At 41.8% G+C, this 20,187-nt stretch overlaps 1 long non-coding RNA gene across 2 annotated transcripts in view; it reads left to right on the forward strand.

The window, feature by feature from the left end:
- LOC142604762 (uncharacterized) overlaps positions 1–18,982 on the forward strand; it is a 57,877-nt gene extending 38,895 nt beyond the window's left edge. Inside the window, exon 4 of one of the 2 annotated variants that reach the window (XR_012838601.1) lies at positions 18,677–18,982. This is a non-coding gene — a long non-coding RNA (uncharacterized LOC142604762). Of the gene's footprint in view, positions 1–285; positions 399–18,676 lie in introns of those variants that run through there. The other variant, XR_012838602.1, reaches the window with a different exon arrangement.
- The last annotated feature ends 1,205 nt before the right edge of the window (positions 18,983–20,187 follow it).

Raw genomic sequence — 20,187 nt, forward strand, 5'->3', positions numbered from 1 at the left:
CTGTATTTAATTAGAAGCTTTATTGGAAAAAAAGACCAATTGTGTGTTCCTAAATATAGTCCTGGGTATTGCATGAATGTTGCATTCTGTTACTTTTTTGAATAAAATAACTTTCCATAATGCAAGTGTGTCAAACTCATATTTAGAGGGGAATTCCCGAATACTTCAACTATGACTCATAAAAAGTTAAAGGACCAGTACAACTGTGCAGCATAAAAACTCTGTTCAGCCTTGGGTAGCTGCTTTTGTATGTCTTGGTAGTTAAATGTGTCTTTAAAAACCCAGAGATGTGCAACCCGGAGATGTGCAACAGCTGAAGCAGTTACAACTCTGCTGACCAGAACCCAAAACATACAGAGCGGAGGCTGAACAGAGGACCGGGGAGAAGGATTGTTTGAGTGCTCAGTTTCATGCATCTTTTCTTTCATTGTTTGTATCTAAGAACATGGTGAAAGAGACTTCTCACATGCTGAGCATACTTCAAAGGGCTCTGACTCCCTAATTCCTTTTGTATAATGTCTTAGAAAACAAAATGAAAACAGTAACAAGTACAGTTACTGTAAGTGGAAAAATTACAAAATAAAAATACCTAGTGAGTGTGACAGATAAAAGTGGTTTTCAGATGGTTGTATGCCTGGCTATTGTGCCACAGTCCCTTCTCTTTAAACATAGCTATGTAATGTGTTTGTCCTTACCATTACTCCTCCTTACTGAAAGTTCTTAGATACTCTCTGAAATTTTGAATGACTCGTACTGAGAGATGCATTCAAGAGTTTTTAAGATGAAAACGACAGGGAAGTGTTCCCAGCTCCCACCTGTAGCTCTGAAAAACTCCTCGTGGTCTGGGGTTGAAGAAGACTTTACTTCGAAAAGCTGTCATACAAATTTCCATATTTTATTGCTAACCTTATTCCTGTCTACTATTTTGCAGTATTTAAATAAAAACTATTTGAGACATACTTTTTCCTATCAGTATATGCAGTGTTTCATAAGATGCTGCTGCTGTACACAAGAGGTATAAAGATGCATGGCTTTCCAATTACTCTTAATTTTGTGATGTTTCTCTTTTCTCATTGTTAAATCCATCTCTGCTCGTGACAAGCTGGCTGTGGGTTGTTGGTATTGTCTTCTAACAACAGCCAACGCCTAGATGCTCAGATGAACTGAGGTTTAATCTGGGGGAAGGAGACCCTGGAATGGGGTAGTGGCATAGGTGGAGGACTGCTTCTGTTGACCTCAGTGGACCTTTATCACATGAGGAAACACCCAGCTTTGAGTGACAGATTGGGAGGATAATTGCAAGAAGCATAGGAAGCATCAAAGAGGTTGATAGTGCTAACATTGTATTTACAGAAAGGGATAAGAACTGTGAAGTTGGCTTTTGTACTAGATCATGGCGGAGAGAGCGTTCTTAGGTTTCAAATAGTCTTTGGCAGTAGTTCTCTACTAAAGGATTTCAAGACATATTTTTCCCTTTTTATGGGATGGGAGGATAAGAGGTTTCATGAGGTGAGGAAAGATTAGTGAAGTGAAACGGTGTCAGGCAATAATGACTGGTTAGCAGAGATTGCTCTGAAGAGACCGGTCTGCTTGCCGTGAGGGCCAACAACAAGGCACTTGCTCTTCAGTGCGCTCTTCTGTCTGAGAATTGGGAATTGCGTAGGCTTGGGGCTCTCAAGAAATTCGGTAACAAGTCTGGAAGTACCCCGAGTTCCTGTAAGCCGTTCCACATTGGCTTCATCTTAAGCAAAGGGATCTTTTATGAATGGATGCAAATCTTCTTACGTTTCATGCAGTTGTCCTTAGGGGAATTCCTGGCAGGTGGGCTTGTCCGGGCTGCACGCTGCAGAAATGCTGTCGGTGCACACGCATCAACAAGGCAGTTCATATTCTCTCATATGGGCGCTGCTGCGGCATGGGAGAGGATCGGATGTGTAAAACTGGAATGGGTAAATATAAAACTATTTCAGAAAGTACTGATTTTTTTTCCTTTTTTTTGTGTGTGTCTAGTTATAACTGGGTAGTCATTGGAGACTATTTTTCTTTTTTTTCTTCTTTTTTTTTTTTAAATTTATGGGTTTTCTTTAATTTATTGATTGTCTGTGGGCACTAGCATCTTTGAACTTCTAGCAAGGTAGCCTGTCCAGTTCAAATATGTCTCAAAGATAGGAAATATTTTAATCTCAGGTACATTTCTGCCTTTTCATTTGTGTTTTAATATGTTTGTATCTGAGGAGAGGGGTTTGTTTGAAATATTTCAAATGCAGTTCCTAGATTTCCACTTATTGATGTAAAATATATCTTTCAAATAACCGCTGACTGGTGATCACTTTAGGTCATGTTTATTTAACCCTGGCACTGCCTAATGATCATGATTGCCTTGCAGCTAAGTAGGAAAAAATAAATAATGTGTCTGCAAATGAGGAACTGATTCTGTATATGTGGCGTTATAAAGGATAACATCTGCAGTATTTAATTTTCCTTAGAGTAGTGGAAGAAGAATTAAGACATCAACAGCTGTACTGAGTAAACTTGCAAGAACATGAGCTCTTAACACCTTGAAATACAGGGATGCTTACTTTCATAAATAAAATCAGTTTAAAAATTTCAAGAAAGAGTAGCTGAATTGCATTATTTTAATGAAATATTTATTGCAGTGAAGTGTTTTACTATACATTTTCTCATAGTTTGTTTTTATTAACTTTGGAGAGTGAAGACCACAGATTTTTTTGGTTTTGTTTCTTATTACTAGATAAAGGGCAGGCTCTGCTGTTACTCATTTTAGTAAGATCTCTATACAAGTATTTCAAGGCTTAATTTGACACCAAACCAGTCGATACTTCAGTGTTATATCCCACTTCTATTTCAGTCAGACAGTGTTTTAGTTGCTCAAAACCAAACCTCTTCTTTCCCCTCTTTCCTAGTTATGAGCAGACTTACGAGCGCAGACATCAGAAATCTGGAATAGGATTTTCCACTTCTGAGGAACTAAGAAGCTTAGACCTTTTTGGTATTATTCACATGAATCTCTTAAGACTTTAGTTGCATACTAAAACTCGAATAACCTCGTGAAATTTTACTACTGCCAGGCAAAATCCTTCTTGCGTCTTTAACATCCTCTTAGACCTATTATTTGATAGTTTATTGCGCTGTTTTAATTTTAAAACAGTCCGAAGGCTTACTGCTTTAAATCGTTCTTATTACTGCAAACCGAGTAGTGCAATTACTGCCTTTCTCCGATGGCCCCGAGGCTCCCGCAGCGCTCGCCGTACCCCGGGGCTCGCAGCGGAGCCGGGGGGTCGCCACCCGGCGGAGGGCCGGCAGTACTGCACCGCCCCGCCCCGCCCCGCCCCGCCCCGGGATGGGGCTCGGCCTCGGGCCCCCTCCGCAGCCGCCACCTTCCCCAAGTTGGTGGCTTCACAACTGGAGAGTCATGTGCTGGGCTTCATGCCTTCCCCCCCCACCCCGCCCCGAAAATGAAAATGCTCTAGCAACTTCAACGTTCCTCTAGTTTCTTACTACACCCCCCCCCCCCAATATTTTATGCGTGTTTTCTGTGTCAGTGCAGATGACATGATATCATATAGTGCAAGTGGTGATTAATTGTGTGCAAAGTCATGCTAAAAAAAAAAAAAAAAATCCACCCCAGTGAAAACTGATGTTTTTCCAAAACAATGAGAGAAGACTCTTAAGTCTCTATATTTACTGAAATGTGACATGACTGTCAGCAGCCCAAATTTAGTCTTGGTGCAAAAAGCATACCAGCAGAATCGTCTTTAATATGGCTGGATAACTGGGAAATGCTGTCTGTAAACTTCTCAGAATCTGTTAGACTATAACAAAATGTTAGAAATGCCTAAAGCTTCCTAAATCAAATGTTTCACGGCAGTATTTAACATCGATATATGTGAGCTATTTCCCAAATCAATTTTGCTTTCCCTATTAGCAGTTGAGGAGAAAAAAAAAATTCTCTTATGACTATATGTATTGATAGAAGTAATAACCTTCTAAAATAGTCCTGAGCTCTGACACTTAATCATTCTTTCTGATGAATGATTACTCAGAAGAGAAAGTCCTGCCACAGCACGCTTACATTTCAATTGCAAGCTGTCATTGCAGGACATGCTCTAAACCTCAGTTTGATGGTCTGAATATCCAGTCAGTTGCCCATGGGAAAGGGATAAGCAAGAAATTATATTTGATAGTAAAATGCCTCTGTACTTTTGGAGCGTCCTAAGAATAAAGTGGATACTCCGTAAAATGCAAGAGCTAGATGTGGGGAACTGCTTGCATGGGACTTGTCGCTGGCAGCGTGCCATTCCCCCCCCCCCCCCAGCCACCACATGTACCACTTTGACCAGCGATAGCAGATTGCACTCTGTGGAAGCTGATGAGAGAGATTTTTCTGAGCCTGAACACAGAAGGTGCCATAAGAAGGATCATAAATGTCCCATATTATAAAATGACTAAAGATGAGGAAATACGAAAAGAGTTAGTAAATGATGCTAATGATGTGCAAAATTCTTCAGTAAAATCAGGGCTCAGTACTCGCTCACCGAAAGCAAAGACAAACTGAAATGAAGAAAAAAAAGCTGCCATTTAAATGAAGCAAACTGGATCTTGATACGTTGGGGGTTTTTTCTGTTCATTCAGATCATAGCTAGCTTTACAGTGAATCACCTTTTCCGAGGAATTTAATTGTGTGCATGCTTATTTAAAAGTAGTGTTATGATTTGTCGTGTATAAGAGAAGAGTATGGGTAAGCCCCAAAATGATGACCTGCAACTGAGGCTGGCAATCATTTACATCCTAGCAATCATTTACATCCCAAGAGGAGGAATCAGAAAATCCCTGTTAGGGGTGCTTTCCCAAGGGCTGTATTCCAAGCTGTTTAGTATTACTATATATTCTGAAGTTCATATTCAATTTGTTATTCAATCAAAATTCATACCAAGAGAAGCAACATATTATGACAAGTTAATATAGCTTGTACTGTGCACTGCCACTGCTCAAGATGTTGCTTTCCTAAGGATTTTTTTTTTCCTTAGAGAGAGGCCTGTTTTTATTGCATATCTTCTCTTCTGTCATAGTAATAGAAGCTCAAGACCCACTTTTCCAAATGTTTTTTTCCTCATTTCCTCATGTAATTATTAAATATCTGAGTGTGCAGTGCATAATAAAAAAGTTGTAATCCTTTAACCTCACCATTTCATCTGTAATACAAACTCATTGCTCTTTTCCAAATAAAAGCTTAGGAGCTACCGGGTAGGAATCGCTTCTCTTCGGAGCAGGGTATACAGTTTTGTTCTCTCTAAATCTACAGGAAGTTTGCTCATAAGGAGAGGCCAGATCTGAAGCGTTGCAATAAATCTTGCAAATAGGCAATTATGGTTTTAATTGTATTTTAATCAGTTCAAGTTCAAACAGCACAGTTGGTTCTGAGTGATGGCTACATGAGACCTCTTACTGACCGCTTCCTGTGAAAAATTTATAGGACTGTGTATTTTTTCCAAAGAATATCGAAGAAACTCCTTTCAATGGTTTGCTAAATTTAAAAGGTCTCCTATGGGATGGATTCTTCACTGAGCGCTGTTGTGAGAACTCTGAAGGTGTGATTGAAAGAGCCTTCCCCACCGTCCAACCTGTTCACCTTCTTGCTGAATTCCTCTTCCTTTGGAGAAAAATGAGCCGCAGAGTTAAAGTTTTTTCTCTGAACACGTCCCACTGTGGGTAGTTGGGAACTTGTTCGATACGGGGCGTACGTTACGTGCCAAAGCTGAATATCTCCTTACTTGAAGACAAGGTTCTTTTTCAGAACTTCTCATCGGTCTCTGAAAAATGCTTTGGAGATACTGATGTAAATGTTTCCTGAGAACAGAGGGGAAATCCCCCCCCCCCCCACCAAAAAAACCCAACCCTATCCGGCGGGAAAAAGAGTTGAGCCCAGCGAATTAACATGGGAATGTACTGTTTGGGGGCGGCGGCTGTTGTGTGTTTTGGGGTTCATTTGTTTTCGGCCTGTTCTGTGAAAGGCTTTAACGCGGGCCCTTGCCACGCACCAAGGGGAAGGGAACTTCCACGCTGCCGGGGGCGGGCGGCGGCAGCCCCGGCGGTGCCCGCGGGTCGCAGCGGGAGCGGGGCCGGGGCCGAGGCCGAGGCCGGGGCCGGGCGGGGAAGCGCTGCCGGGGCGGAGCGGGGCGGGGCGGGGCGGCCCCCTCACAGGACGGCGGGGAGCGCGGCGCCGGGCCCGGGCTGCGGCCCGAAGGGCAGCCCCGGTTTCCATCGCCTAACGCGGCGGGTTGGCGGGCAGGGCGGGTTTCAGGACGGCGGGTGTGTGGGGTGCGTGGGCAGCGGCGGCTCTGACACGGCGGTGGGTGGGGATTACGGCATTTCATCTGCTCTTCCTCTGACACCTTTTAAAGATACAGCCCACGACGCTCCTCGGGGGTTCGTGCCAAGCGCTGCTAGAGTCATCTCGCAGCCGAGCTCGAAATTTATAGCGTGCCTCGCTGTAAAAATAGGAGTAATCCTGGGTAAAATCTCGAGGTTCTCCGCATTAACCCGCCACCCCCCAGCTCCCATGCGGGAGTGGAGCGTTTCTTTGGTCAGATGCTTTTGATTTCCCATTAACTTCATACAAATTCATGTAAAAGTACTTTCTGGAAACAAAGCCTTGTAAGTGCACGTCTTGGGGTAAGAATTGTTCTCTTTAGTCTCGGCCAAGGTGGAGAAAGATGTGTTTCTTTCCCGTTTGATTTTTCTTAGCTCTTCTGCTGCCTTGCTGCAGCTCTGAATGTGTTCTGTGTTCGGTATTTTTGCAAGCATTTGGCTCAAAAGTGGTGAACAGCTTGTTGTTACTGGTGCCTGTTTCCCCCTGAAGCACATAGCATTTTTTTCATTTAAAGGAATAACAAGAATTTGCCTCTAACTAGTAGAAAACATTTGCCTATTTAGAGTTCTCCTTTCAGTTAGGAAAGCGCAAAATAATATTGATTGCCTACTTGTCACTCTTTTTGTTCTGTAAAAAGCTTAGAAGCTGTTGTATGTGAAATACTTGTCAACTTACTCAGTATTAGCATGGCTTGAGTTTGAGAAAATAGAGGCATAGAGTGGGTTGCAGTGTTCAGGTTATTTTGTTTTCCCTTTTTATTAGGCTTATTCTTCAATTAATAACGTCCAGTTAGTCAGCTACTGGGTGGACAGGCTGAATAGATTCCAACTTTATAAATGTTAAGGCACATTATGACCAGCCTTGAGTAATAATGGATGATGGTATAACATTCAATTGGAGAGGACGCCTGAACTGTTCCAGTACAACTCTGCTATGTACTTCTGGGGATGACCTACACATTTCTCAAAAACAGGAAAAAATCTGGTAAATGCAGAAAGGTGCTGAGGGACTGCAGCTTTGTTTTCCCAAGGAAAATAACAAGCAAAGTCTTATTAAGAGATGGCTTCTTGTCCTAATTAAGCACCTCGATATTTGTGATACCATACCTTCATTTTGGGATTTGTCAGCTTTCTGCTTCTGAAAAATCTTACCCTTGGTCTTCAGCCATTTTATACCATTACCTTATTAAAAAATTGAGCCCTGCTATGGATCTTAAACTAGAAAAAGAAAAGTGGAGCAGCTGTGGATTGATACTTACAATGAGACAGCAGCAATCCTCTAATCTTGTAGCTGTTGAGTTATATGAATGATACTTGTCATATGTCCCTATAAGTATGAGCTGACATTTGTTTATTCCTTGCTAATTTAAGCACAAGTATTGTCTCGTAAAATTGTTTAATCCGTATTGGAAATATATAGGCACTTTATCAACCAATGATGAGAAGGAGAATTCATCTGCTCTTTATTTTTTAATATAATTATTTAACACATACATCTGACATTTGGAAACTTTAACTGGAATTAGTTTCTCTTAAATGTGTTTGTCACTAAGATTTAAATGAGCTCCAGTATATTTGTTTCATGTAGTGGAGGAGGAGGGGAAGTAACATTTGAAAGTTATCACTGCTTGCCTGGAAGTATACAAATGCTACCATATGTCCGGAGGTTTTACATCATTTATTAAGATAGAAAATAGCCTAATCATTCATACTTTGAATAAGACTAAAAAAAAAAAATAAATCTAAAAATAAAGTAGTATTTCTCTGAGAACAGTATCGTGCAGTCCATTCAGAGGTAAGAGCGATCGGCATCGGCTCTAGACACAATAGTGCAAAATAGCAATGCATCAGGTATTTTTAAGCTACAGTGCAAACAGGGATACTTTAATGTACCAACACCACTTGTCTTTCAGTCTGGACTGAGCAGACGTATTTAAAAATAAGTTTGTTATAGTATATTTTTAATCTAACCTGCTTCCGAGAATGTGTATTTGTGGAGGCGTGTAAGTGGTTAGCTGTCCTGGACTTAAATGCAGGACAGTCGGAGCTTGCAGGAAATCAAAAGATTCCTGGGCGTGCGGTATACTCTTGCCAAACTTGACTGTATCTGTGTCACTGGAAGACTGTTGTGGGGCAGGAAGGTGGAAGCAGAGCTCTTGGTCTAACTACATGTGCAAACTTTCTTCATGGGTAGGTTTTGAATCTGTAGCCAGCATGCCCTTCATGGCCACCGGCGCAGGTGAGGACCGAGTGTTGATGCTGCATGTGCAGTGATGCCTGGAGTTGGCTTTGGGAGGGATTTAACTGAAGGATTTCCCTTGTGAAAGAGAGTGATTTGAGTGTTGGGGGCAAGGGGCATTCAATAACAGAACTGATGATGTCCTTAACATGAAGGAAAGAAGATACGCTGGTTGCTCTTAGTCTGCTTTTGAAGGATTTAGTAACTGTTTGCACGCAGTTTCCCAGTGGAGGTCTGTGAATGAGATCTTTAGGCAGTTGAGCAAACAGGGAGCTTAAAAAGCTTTGATGAGAAGTTACCAAGGAGGCGCTTTTGGGAGTACCAGCCAGACAAATGCTTCAAAGATTGTACAGAGTTCCCAGTGGCTTAAGGAATGATTCAGGTTTGTCAATTTAATTGCAGTAGCGGTTGCGGCATGGCTCCCTTTAAAAAGGGATTGGGTGCATAAAAGAAAGGAAAGGTTAGGGGTATGGAAGCAGGGAAGTCATCCTTGAAAGCCTGTTGATTACTCCTGGAGGGTTTTTTTGCCTTTAGTTGCTGCTCTGCTGTTCGTGGTCTCTCCTACACACACACACACACACACACATCCCATGCTGGTCCTTTCTCTTCAGCTACAGGTTGATAGGATTTCCATAGAAGTGTTTCACAATTGTCCTTGGTGGGGGAGAGGTGATAAGCAGACAAGGGATGTTATCTTCCAGTGCCATATTTGCTGAGGGTCTCCCTGGGAAAACCAGTAAGCAAAGACCTAGCCAACCCAACCTCCCAAACAGTGGTGACTGCAGAGCAGATAGCATGAGGATAAGGCAATCTCCACTCTTTCTCCAAGCACTTAATAGCCAGCTCTCCAGAACATTTTCCTTAGGATAAGATAGCTGGCTTAGAGCAGAAGATTTAGTATAGCTAGAGTGCTTTTTGGAAGTGAAAATTTCTCTTGGGCTTTTCCCCATATGTGGGAGTAGCTCTTCAAGATGTCATTTGTGGTCATTTTTTGCTAGCAAAGAGGTTCTACCAGAGCAGATTTTTAGCTGTAGTCGCATGTCATAGCAGTCAAGGTATAAAACGATGAGATGTACCCAGAGCTGGCTGTTCGGGCAGATAACAGTAGGCCGGTATCATCCCTGGTTAAGCACCTGATTTCTGGGCAGGTCTGGGTCACCTGGCAACCCTGGTTTTGATTCTTGGTTGGCAGCATCTGCAGAGCAGTCTGGGCTGCTTGTGGAAGCACAGGACCATGGACTGGGGAACTAAACATCTCAGCTGTGTGCTGGAGGAAGCTGGCTGTGGGCTTGGATTAAGTCTGTCTCTTCTAGGTGAGCTCTGGTTGGGAGTTCTCCGAGCCAGGCTCCCCACATTTTGTTGGGCAACTTCTTGCAGGGATGGTTATGCTGGGTTTTTTTGAATACTTATGTGACACATAGGGGTTTGAGAAAGTAGTATTATAGACCAGGCTCTGCTTCACTGCCTTGTAAGGTATGTGTTGGCAGTTTTGGTCAACGTTTTTCAGGGACAGTCTGTGATGCACAGCTGTCCAGGCTGCCTCTAGTGCGCCCTGTGGGCAGGAACCGGCTGGATCCTTGACTTTCCATCTGTCTGCTAGTTAGGGGAATCTCAAAGTGTCTCTGATTTGCGTATGGTCAAGGAATTCAGCCTTGACAGAGTTGCTGGGAGCACGTTAACAGGGTGGTGAAAACGCAGCCCTGCTTAGTGGGATGTGAGCGTTGTTAGTTAACTGGTCATAACGAACAACGCCGCGCCACCCTGCAGTTACTCTCTAATGCAATCTGCTCACAGTCCAAAACGTGCTGTTGGATAAGGGAACTGATGAATTACTTTGGGGGAGCTATAAACCTGCCTCCTAACCCTGCAAATCCTGCATGCAGGAAAGGGGATTCCCTTCTGAAGTCCCTGGCAGCTGAGCCCCGTACAGGCAGCGAGGGCGCTGGTTCCTGAGGCTTGAATATACCCCTGTTCTCAAAGGGGCTCCAGAATTAAGGAGAAGGATGGATGAAGAGAAAGACAGGAAACCTGCTGTTATTTTTCATGTGACATGAAGCTCTTTCTCACCAGCCTTTGGCAAGTGAGAACACTGTGTAAATCTGGAAATAAAATTTATTTAAATTGTCCTAAATAAAAACAGCAAGCTTGTCAATAATAACATTTTGATCTGGCATCCAATATTGAGCCAAATTGGAAATTTATCTTCTAGGAAGAAGGCTTACCTCAGCAGCTCTCCTTTTCTTATTACTCTTTCTTCTTCAGTATGAAAATCTTTTGAATTCTAGTTTTTATGAGAAGTACAAAATACATTTCTTATCCATGCACTCCTTGCAAAAGTACTGGTGTGTTGTCAAAGTCACAAGGGAGTAACTATGAGATACCGACGCATTTCACGTGACTCCAGATATGGAGGAATTCCATGTTTGCCAGGCAATATAACATTTCTTGTCCTTTGGGGCAAGGGAATTTTTTAATTTTTTTTTTTTTAATTATTTTTGCCTCAGTAATAGAGCTTGATTTGTTTAAACTTTAATAGTTGGGATAGACAAGGGCAACTGGTTACATCCTATTTTTCAGCTTAGAGAATTTATATGGAATTACTGCTTGTAAATGCTGAGTGATGTTTAGATTGTTAAAGAACAAAGTGATTAAATTACATGATTTGGATCCTCTGAAGTTTTCCTAAAGATCTGAGCATTGTTTGGTTTCAGTACATTCGTTTTAGTGTGTTGGTTAGGGCTTTTCATAAACAAAATACAAACATTATCTTTATTACTCACAGTGCTGCTGCATACTTGCGGTTTAGGTTCTGCCAACTATTTGCAATGTATAGCCACAGACTCTGTCTGGGTGGCATAAACAAACACAAAGTCTTTCTATTCCTATCAGGGCTTTTTTTTTTTTTTTTTTTTCCAATTAGGCACATTAGTGTATCATTAGGTAGAGAGGTAAGAGTATGTCTCTGTGTGTGACTCTTCTCTAGTCTGAAGTGGCAAAAAACCACATCAGAATAGATTTACATGCATCTTATTAGCTGTAAGCACCCACAACATGATTAATGCTCTACAGGAGAGACAGACAAGACCGTCTCAGACCCAAGAAGCTTACAGTCTAACACTGATAAAACTTGCCTTGTAATTTAGGAAGTGTGAAATTTATTTTGTGTTTATTTAGATTGTGACCCTCCTCTGGATGTAATTCTGGGGTACAGAAACCATTGTACACACGTGAATTAGCCTGCACTGCCTTCAGTAATCCATGCAAGTCCAATGCCTCCTGTTAGCTGTGTATAAGGTGCAAGATCAGAATTGCCTCTCTTCTGTTTAAAGACCTCTCCTGGAACATGCCTTAAAACAATTTTCAAATAACAGGTTCCAGGAATCATGGGGTAATTTAAATACTCACATGTGCATCCATTCCTAAATCATCAAAAAAATCATAGTCCTGGACTGCCCTTTAAAGTTAAGAAGGCAGGAAAAAGAATTTATAGTGGAGAGCAAGCAATAGTGTGTACCCAAAGCTGTGCTGTGCCTATAAGTTCTGAAGGAAATCTATATTTTATTATAAGTTTAGTGGTGTATTGTGTTCTTGACTACAACTGTGATTTCCTCAGTTGTTCGCACATTCCCCGCCTCCCCCCCCACCCAACCTTCCTATATTTTGTTTCTCCAGTCCTGTGGAGGAAAATTATATACTCATGGAGAACTGTTTGCACTTTGTTTTTGATCATATTCCCATCCCATGCTTCAAATTGTATTTGCAAGTGTTGGCATTTTCAAATGGAATTTCCCATCAGTTTTTCTTGAACTGTTTCAGCAATTCTAGAAATGTACAGAATGTGGGACTTTTTTGAAAGTAGAACAGAATTTCAGTTTTTAATAACTACTGTCAGAAATATCTCTTAAGCCATTGAAGTAAATAAGTATTAGTAATGTATGTACTAATTTCAAGCCATTGAGCTTACAGGAGGTTTTCTACCAAAATCTGTGGTGTTTAGACAAATCCCTAATGATTTTGCCAAGTGCATAAGTGTATTTCTTTTTCTGTACTTGGATAAAAATTACTCTCTACTCTTAATCTATGTTTGTAGCCAAAGTGGCTAGATACCAAGCTACCTTTTGAATTTGACACTGAGTTGAGAAGAGCAGGTAGCAAAGATACTCTGTAGCAACTAGTTTAAAGCCTTGTAGCTAAAACATACAAAATTATATATTATATTATATATAATAATATTCAAAATGTGATTAGTATCTGGGACCGGGGTTTGAGAGCTTTCTACTTAGTGGCTGGGAATGTTGCTGCTCTGAGCTATATTGATATATTTTTTTGCCAGAGAAAAGTGTTCTTTCCCTTTCTGAAGCTATCTGTCTAACACCTGCAAGAAATGGCAGCTATTTGCTGTAGAAAGCTGGGAATTAACTTTACCGAGCAGTGTATATCTTCTGGAGGAAAGTTAGCAGTTCTGCTAAGCTCTGCCATCATATGCCAAAATAAGGAGCAGGAGCATTTGAGAAGTATGGTTTATGCACAGTAGCTGAGAAATAATTTAACCAGAAATGTAAAAGAAACCGACTTGTGGTAATCTATATTGTTATGTTAGAAATAACGATGACCACTGACAAAGCACAGATAATGGTAAAGATGCTGGCTTGTCCTTGAATAAGATATTCAGCATCTTCTCTGGGTAACTTCTGACAACTTGCATTTTATTGCTACTTGGAACTTACTCTTCATTGCAAGAAAAAGCTATAATTAGGGAATATCAGTGATTTTTGTCTTGGGGAAAGTGGGGGAGAATTGACTTTCCTTGAGATTGTGAATATAAAGAAAAAATTTCTTATATGCTTATTATACTACCACACCCATAAGCAATCTCAAAAAACTGGTGGCTACAGAGTGGCACTGATTTCTTTGCAGGCGAGTTTCTCTTGCTATGTTTTGAGGGGCTTTGGAGGTTCGTTGGAGTTTCTATTCCTGTGTTTTACAGAGTGATTCCAGTGGATGCGATTTGTGTAGTGAGTCTTGAGACCTGGGTGTTTTATTGCAAAGCAGTCTGCTGAGTTCCCCCTTGCATATGTCTTGCATGTAAGGTAACACTGTGAGATGCTTTTAAGGCTGTGATAATCCAGGCGAGACATATTCGAACATGCCTCTCAGCAAGTACTGATAGTTTGGCTGGGCTTTCCTACTGCCTGGCAACTGACTGAGGCTTGGGTGAAACTGGGTACTGAGTGAGACTGAAAAAAGGGAGGAACAACTTCCACAAGGTAGCAAGGAGGTTGTCTGGCCAGCAAACTTAATGTTTGCCACGGTCAAAGGAGGAGTCGAGGGAACTCTCACGTGCTGTTGGCCGTGAAACTTTTTGACCACCCGTGGGCAGACCATCTGTCTGCCAGGTCTCTAAAGTGCCCATTTAGTTTTGGTTTTTAAGTGATGGATTGACTGTTATTGAAGACCGCTAGGAGACGTCAACAGGAATGAAGCTGGCTTGCACGGTGGCATGAGCATCGATGGGGTCGCATCAGCTGGCGGCAGGCAGGAACCCCAGTCACCGCTTGCGACCTTCAGCTGGTGTAAGAGTGGGGTGAGGGTAAGACCTTGCTCCAGAGCAGGTGTTGGCTTCCTGTTCACAGGCCAGTTTGAATGGGGATTGTAAAACACACGCACGCACACATTATTCCTCTTGGGACTGGGCTCAGGTTACCCAAGACATCTTCCATTTTCTTCCTTCCCCTGCATACACCACTGGAAAGTCACAGCAGCTGTGGAGGTCTCCACAAAAGCTTTCTGTCTGTCTGGGAATCGCGTCTTTAAGGCTCGTGGTTCCGCTGACTTCCCGAAACACGCTGTATCCTCGTCCTTTCTACAGAGATTTTTGCTGGGCACGTGCAAGTGAATTACTATGGGAAAGATCTGGAGTTGTTTAGGAGGAGGAATTGATTCCAAATGATGTCTTGCTGTAGCTTTATTGCATTTTTCAGACAATGAATTAAATACTGTTTGCTGTGTACTAGGAACTTGGAGGCAAAGACTCTCTACCTTTTCAGTTATCAAAATCGATGGGTTTTTACCTAGTACAAAAAAACCCGCATGTCCTTGGTTATCTATCTAGCTAATAATTAATAATGCATGGTTTTGTTTCCAATTATCTATGTTGGTCTCTTTAGAAAGAGATTTTATGTTCTGAGCCCCTTACAGTTTTCCCAGTATCTCATACTTTCATAGCTATTCCAATGTGAAAAAAAATCCAGTGTCTAACACACACTTTTCCACAACTTTATCTCACTCTTACAGGAAAAGTTAAAGAGATATTGAGTGGTTTTCTGTTGGCATTTTTCATTAAATAAGTTGTCTTTATTAAAATACCTAATAAATTGTCTATGCTAAAGTGGTAAAACATGTACTCCACGGACTTTCATCCTCAAGCTAGCCCCAACTGATGAAATTACATGTAGTCTAATATCTATCTATCTGATGTCTAAAGCAGCAGTTCTTTTGCCACTGGAGCAAAAGGGCATCTAAGAGATTAAGCTAGATTTTGTTTAAAGGTGCTAATCTTTTCCTATTACAATAGGAAAAAATTAAAAGGAAGAGGAAAGTAACTGAAAGGTTTTAATTCCTGAGAATTTTTTAAATGGATTATATTGATTAACAAAATTGCTGCATCTTATGGCAGAAACTTTTTTACAAGAAGGCAGTAATTGTAATTAATTTTTAGTCTGTGCCACATATTTGATGATAGCTCTGATTCATGCTATTATATTCTCTCTTCCTTCACCCACAGCAAAACAAATTTAATTTGATTCATACCCTTAAGAAAAAAAAAAAAAAAGCAAAATTACTCACATGGTTATGATTCAGCTCTTGGCATAAAACCCTGTCCTCCTCCATCCTCCCCTTCTCCCACCCAAACCACCCCCACCCTCACCCACTGTATTTATGTCACTGTAGTCTGAAAAAGTTGAGTAGCTCTTTAAAAACAGAGCAAATGAAATCCTTCTTCAGGCTGCCGTATTACTTATGTTGATACGAGTCTAATAAGACTTCCTTTTCACAAGTGGTATGGAGGCAGCAGCAGTACTCTGTTTTTCATGTTGCTTTAGCAGACAACAGGACTGCATTGGTCTTGAGACGTGCTTGCTTTAAGCAGTTTAGCAAAGCTGCAGCAAACAATGCTAAAATTACTCAAGTTCTTGTATCCATAAGTCTGTGTTTCAAAAAAAAAAAAAAAAAAGATTTTTGAGGAAACCTTTTATAGGGAGTCTTCTTGACATAGAGTACCAGAAGAGTTTAATAATATTTTTGTCTTTTTCTTAATTAGTCTTAATGATCTCAGTTTTAGACCTTAGCCAGCTTTTCCCCAAGAAGAGATAAAAGCTGCACTGCTTTCATTACACGAACTTATAGCAGTGTGCCCTGTTTCCTACAGCTCGGGTCAGATACCTCTTTGTGTGGATGATGGCAATCTTCTGTCTTCACCTACTGCTGGAAGTACGAATGTTCAGGTTCAGCTCACCATTGTATCTGACAAGGCACGATTTCTAAGAGCCGAAGGCTGAACACAGCTCAAGTTCTGTGATCAGACACTAGAAGCATTCAAAGGAGATGTTTTATACATGAAAAAGCCATGTTTACGGAGATCTGGTATGTAGAGGTGATGCAGTCCAACAATCCCAGTGGAAATTAGAAGCAGCTCAGCGCCTCTGAAAGTTGACACGTGTGTTTATGTATATAGCACTGAGCACAGAGGACTTCATGCACACCGATGCTATGAATCAGTCACAGTAGGTACCACAACTTGCATAAGTTGGTGGGAAAGTGTATTTTTAACCAAGCACTCTAATGCAGCCCTTCCACTCTTACTAGAAGAGGCAAATAGGTGGTACTTTCAGTGTATCAAAGAGGATTTTTAAAAAAAGATTCTCAGAGCCTAGATCACTTGTTTACCCAGAAAAGATTAACTTACTAGTTGAATGATGCATGTTTCACTAGCTCTGTGCTTGTGAGCTTTACTTTTTCAATAAAGGCAAGAATTATCCCAAGAAAAAGAAAGGGGATGTATAATAGGGGAGAAAAGAGAAAATTCTTTTCTTCTTCCTGTCCTAACATCCTCTGCTTCTGTATCAGTACTGTAAGGAAACTATGGATATATACGCACGTGTCATGGTCTGTTACTATCTACCTAGTTCACACGTCCCAGTGATGCTGGGTGCTTCCCTGTGGGCTGGGCTTTTCCCCTCCGGCAGAGGAGGGCCTTCAGTGCAATTAGCATTTAGGGTGGTGTCAGCTTGCTGTGGAGCTCACTCCCTTCCTCAGGGAAGCACCAAGGATGGAGCGTCTGCTCTTTTCCCCAGTCTTGAGGTGACTTCCATATTTTGAGTCCTAGTCACAAAGTCCTGTCGTGAATAAACTTGACCTGGAGAGGGGACATTGGTCTGCCCGCGTGGTCTCTTTGTGGCCTTTTCCTCTTCCTCTCCTGCATCGTTGCTTTATGCAAGATGAGAGCTGTCTAGCTTGGGCTGTCTGACTCCCTAGGGAACAGCAGGCGTTCCTAAGGTGTGGTAGGTGGTGGCCTTTGGCAGCACTGTGGGGTGCTGAAGCCTCCACTGGAACAGGCTCTCCTGCCTGTGTCATCAACTGGATGGCCCCTGCATCCCATACCGATGGCAAGCATCTTAAAAGGAATCAGGCAATTTACCCCCCATGTTTGGGCCAAGACACAAAGGTGAGAAAGTCAAAGGGAAAAATACGGATACTTCCCTATTGGGAGAGGAGAATTGCTGAGTACAGCAGGAAACAGGTTCTGCTGGAACAATAAAGAAAAACAGGTCTACTGTGGAAATAGTCAACAGAGAAAAACGTAGTATTATAGGTGGGTGCTTTTGTCTGTGAGGGTGCATGGAGTAGGATGAGAACAGTGCCTTCCCTCTCACAGTCCCCGTTCTCCCCCTTCCTGGTCCGATTGGGTTTCTGTGTTGAAATGAAGTACCCCTCTCCCAGAGGTACGACAGGCAGAATGTAGCTGAACGTCAGTCGTGCTTGCGTAGCCGAGTTGCTGAAATTAGACCATCGCTGCCAGCAATTCAGTGATGCGCCTTTCGGCATTCCTTTGCTGCAGCAGGACAAAAGTCTCAGCCTCTGACCCTCATCCCTCTAACAAAGGCCAAAATGTTGTCACCATAAGATATACTGATTTTACCAAAAAAGTCTTTTCTCAACAATGAGATCAACAATGCAAGCACATCTTATCCTATTAGACACCAGCTGCTGTAATTTTTGAATGTGATGTTTTGGCCACGTAGAAGGTGGCTGCAGATCACGTAGCTCAGCACTGGCTGGAACGAGATGCACAGCGTGCTCCAGGAGATGCGGCGTGGGACAGGGAGCCAAGAGTTCCTCAGGTGCAACTCAGTTCCTGATGGAAACTTCTGTGATGTTGGTCAAGTCATTTAAGTATTCCTGGCCTCTGTTTTCTCATTTTCTAAAGGAGACTAAAGTGTACCGTTTCACAGGGATATTATGAGGATTTACCTTAAAATGTACTTCTGAGGTATTTATAATGGTTAATCAGCTTTTCCATTATGGAGTACTTATGTTATTTGGCTGGCTTCAGCCACACGAATTTACACAAATGCTATACATAGAATACTTCGGTGGAATATTTTATGTTTGGCTCATCTGAGTCACAGTTTCCATTAAAAAAGAACAGTAAAATAATTTGATTGTTTTAATCTAAATTATTTCATGAAGGACTTCATAATAAATGCTTTGGGAAGAGCTCAGAGTTGAAGCGTGATAAAATCATTAGGCTTAAATATCATGAGTTGGAGGCAGATGTGACTGCTGTCTACCAACAAGCTGCAGAATGGAAGACTGAGGGCATTTGTGATGTAGCACAGGAAAAGGAGAAGAGCTGTTTTAGAAAAGAGAGGACAATACTGATCAGTTGTGCCAACAGCTGGCCCTGAATAAGGTTAGGTTGGAAATTTGGGGGAAAACAGTTCCAAACCTTCAGAAGTGACTTCTGGAGTAATCTTCCAATTGCAGGACCTGAGGAGAAGCCGCAGGTTTTTTCAAGATGGAGATAATGCTCGCATTTAAAAAGTCATCAGAGAGGTGTTGGCTGATTTGCTTTCCAGTCCCTAATTTCTTCAGCTATACCTGTTGTCCTAGATCTCTTCTTCAATTCTTTTATCTATCATTAAACTTCCAGTAAGAGCGGGCAGTTCATCTGCCATTTTTTGTGTTAGTAGAAAACCCATGGCCATTTTGAGAGAGATTTATTCACTGTCCCTCAAGAAGATGGAAGATGTAAATCTCCATGAGCTAATATGACTTATCTCTTACTTAAAATCACTTACTGGCTTAAAGCCTATGACAGAATAAAGACAAATTTTGAAGCATTCAGATATCTTTATTCTCATCAAATCACTGTAATCAAAGATTAAAAAACACCACCTAAATGTGAAAACATGTGATCATTTTCTTTAAAAAAGTTTGCAATAGATGAAAAACTGATACTGAGTTTTACATGCGCACAGGGCGAGTGTGAAATTTTTATTAGGTCATCTGCCTTTAATTAAACATAACATTTTTTTGTTATCCTCGTGCTATTCTAGGATAGGATGTTTTTGTCATTTTATGGTTTCATTGGGCTATGGAATATTCCAAACAATTTGAAAATGTGGTTAGATTAGTTTTCCCTTGGGTTTGACCTCAGTAAACTTATCTTGCGGTAAAACTAGATTTCTTTGTCTTTATTGCCTTTATTACCTCAAGACAGTTGTTGTGTGTCTAATTGATATGATGTGAAAAGGGGGGATAGGGGGATTAGGTGTTTTCTGCTCTGTTGGGTTTTTTCCCCTTACCCCCAGACCAGGTTTGAGTCATTCCTCCAAGAGGTCCTACTCCCCGTTGCTAAAGAGGACTGTTGTTCTGTGGAACAGGAGGGTGGGGGAGAGGCGATTTGAGTCATCTCGACTGGTTTGTCCTGGCATACTTTTCCTGCCCATAAATTGGGATTGGCATGACTTGTCAGTGGCAGGCAGCCTCGCCGTTGTTCCGGTTGCGCCTCGGACGGCGTTTGCTGTGCCCGTGTGATGTTCGTGGCCACATGCGTTTCTTTAGGGGAGGAAAACGGAGGCGAAGCGTGGCGCGGCTCAGACGGGCGCTGAAGGCCCTTGGAGGGGTTGGCCTGTGTTCCTTGAGGGTTTGTGGGCAGGTGAGGCTTTCAGCGTTGCTTTTAAGTGAGAGTCTGTTTCTCAGGTACTAGTCATCTCTTCTCGTGGCAATTCCTCAGAACAATAAAACGTAAAGCGTAAGTTAGCACCGGAGCATTTTTCTTGCGGGAGTCTCTTCTGGCACGGAAAGCTGGTAATTGCTAATTCTTCAACACCTTTCAGTAATTCTTTTTTTTTTTTTTTTTGCTTTGATTGACTTTGCACGCAAAAGTTTTTCAGAGCTGTGCCGGCACACCGGTCACCGCCAGCCTTTGCTTCGCAAGCCATTTCCAACTTGTAGTTGGAAAATATACATCTATGTAACAAACGGGGCTTCTT

The sequence above is a fragment of the Balearica regulorum genome, chromosome 1 (genome assembly GCF_011004875.1).
Source record: "Balearica regulorum gibbericeps isolate bBalReg1 chromosome 1, bBalReg1.pri, whole genome shotgun sequence".
NCBI lineage: Eukaryota > Metazoa > Chordata > Aves > Gruiformes > Gruidae > Balearica > Balearica regulorum.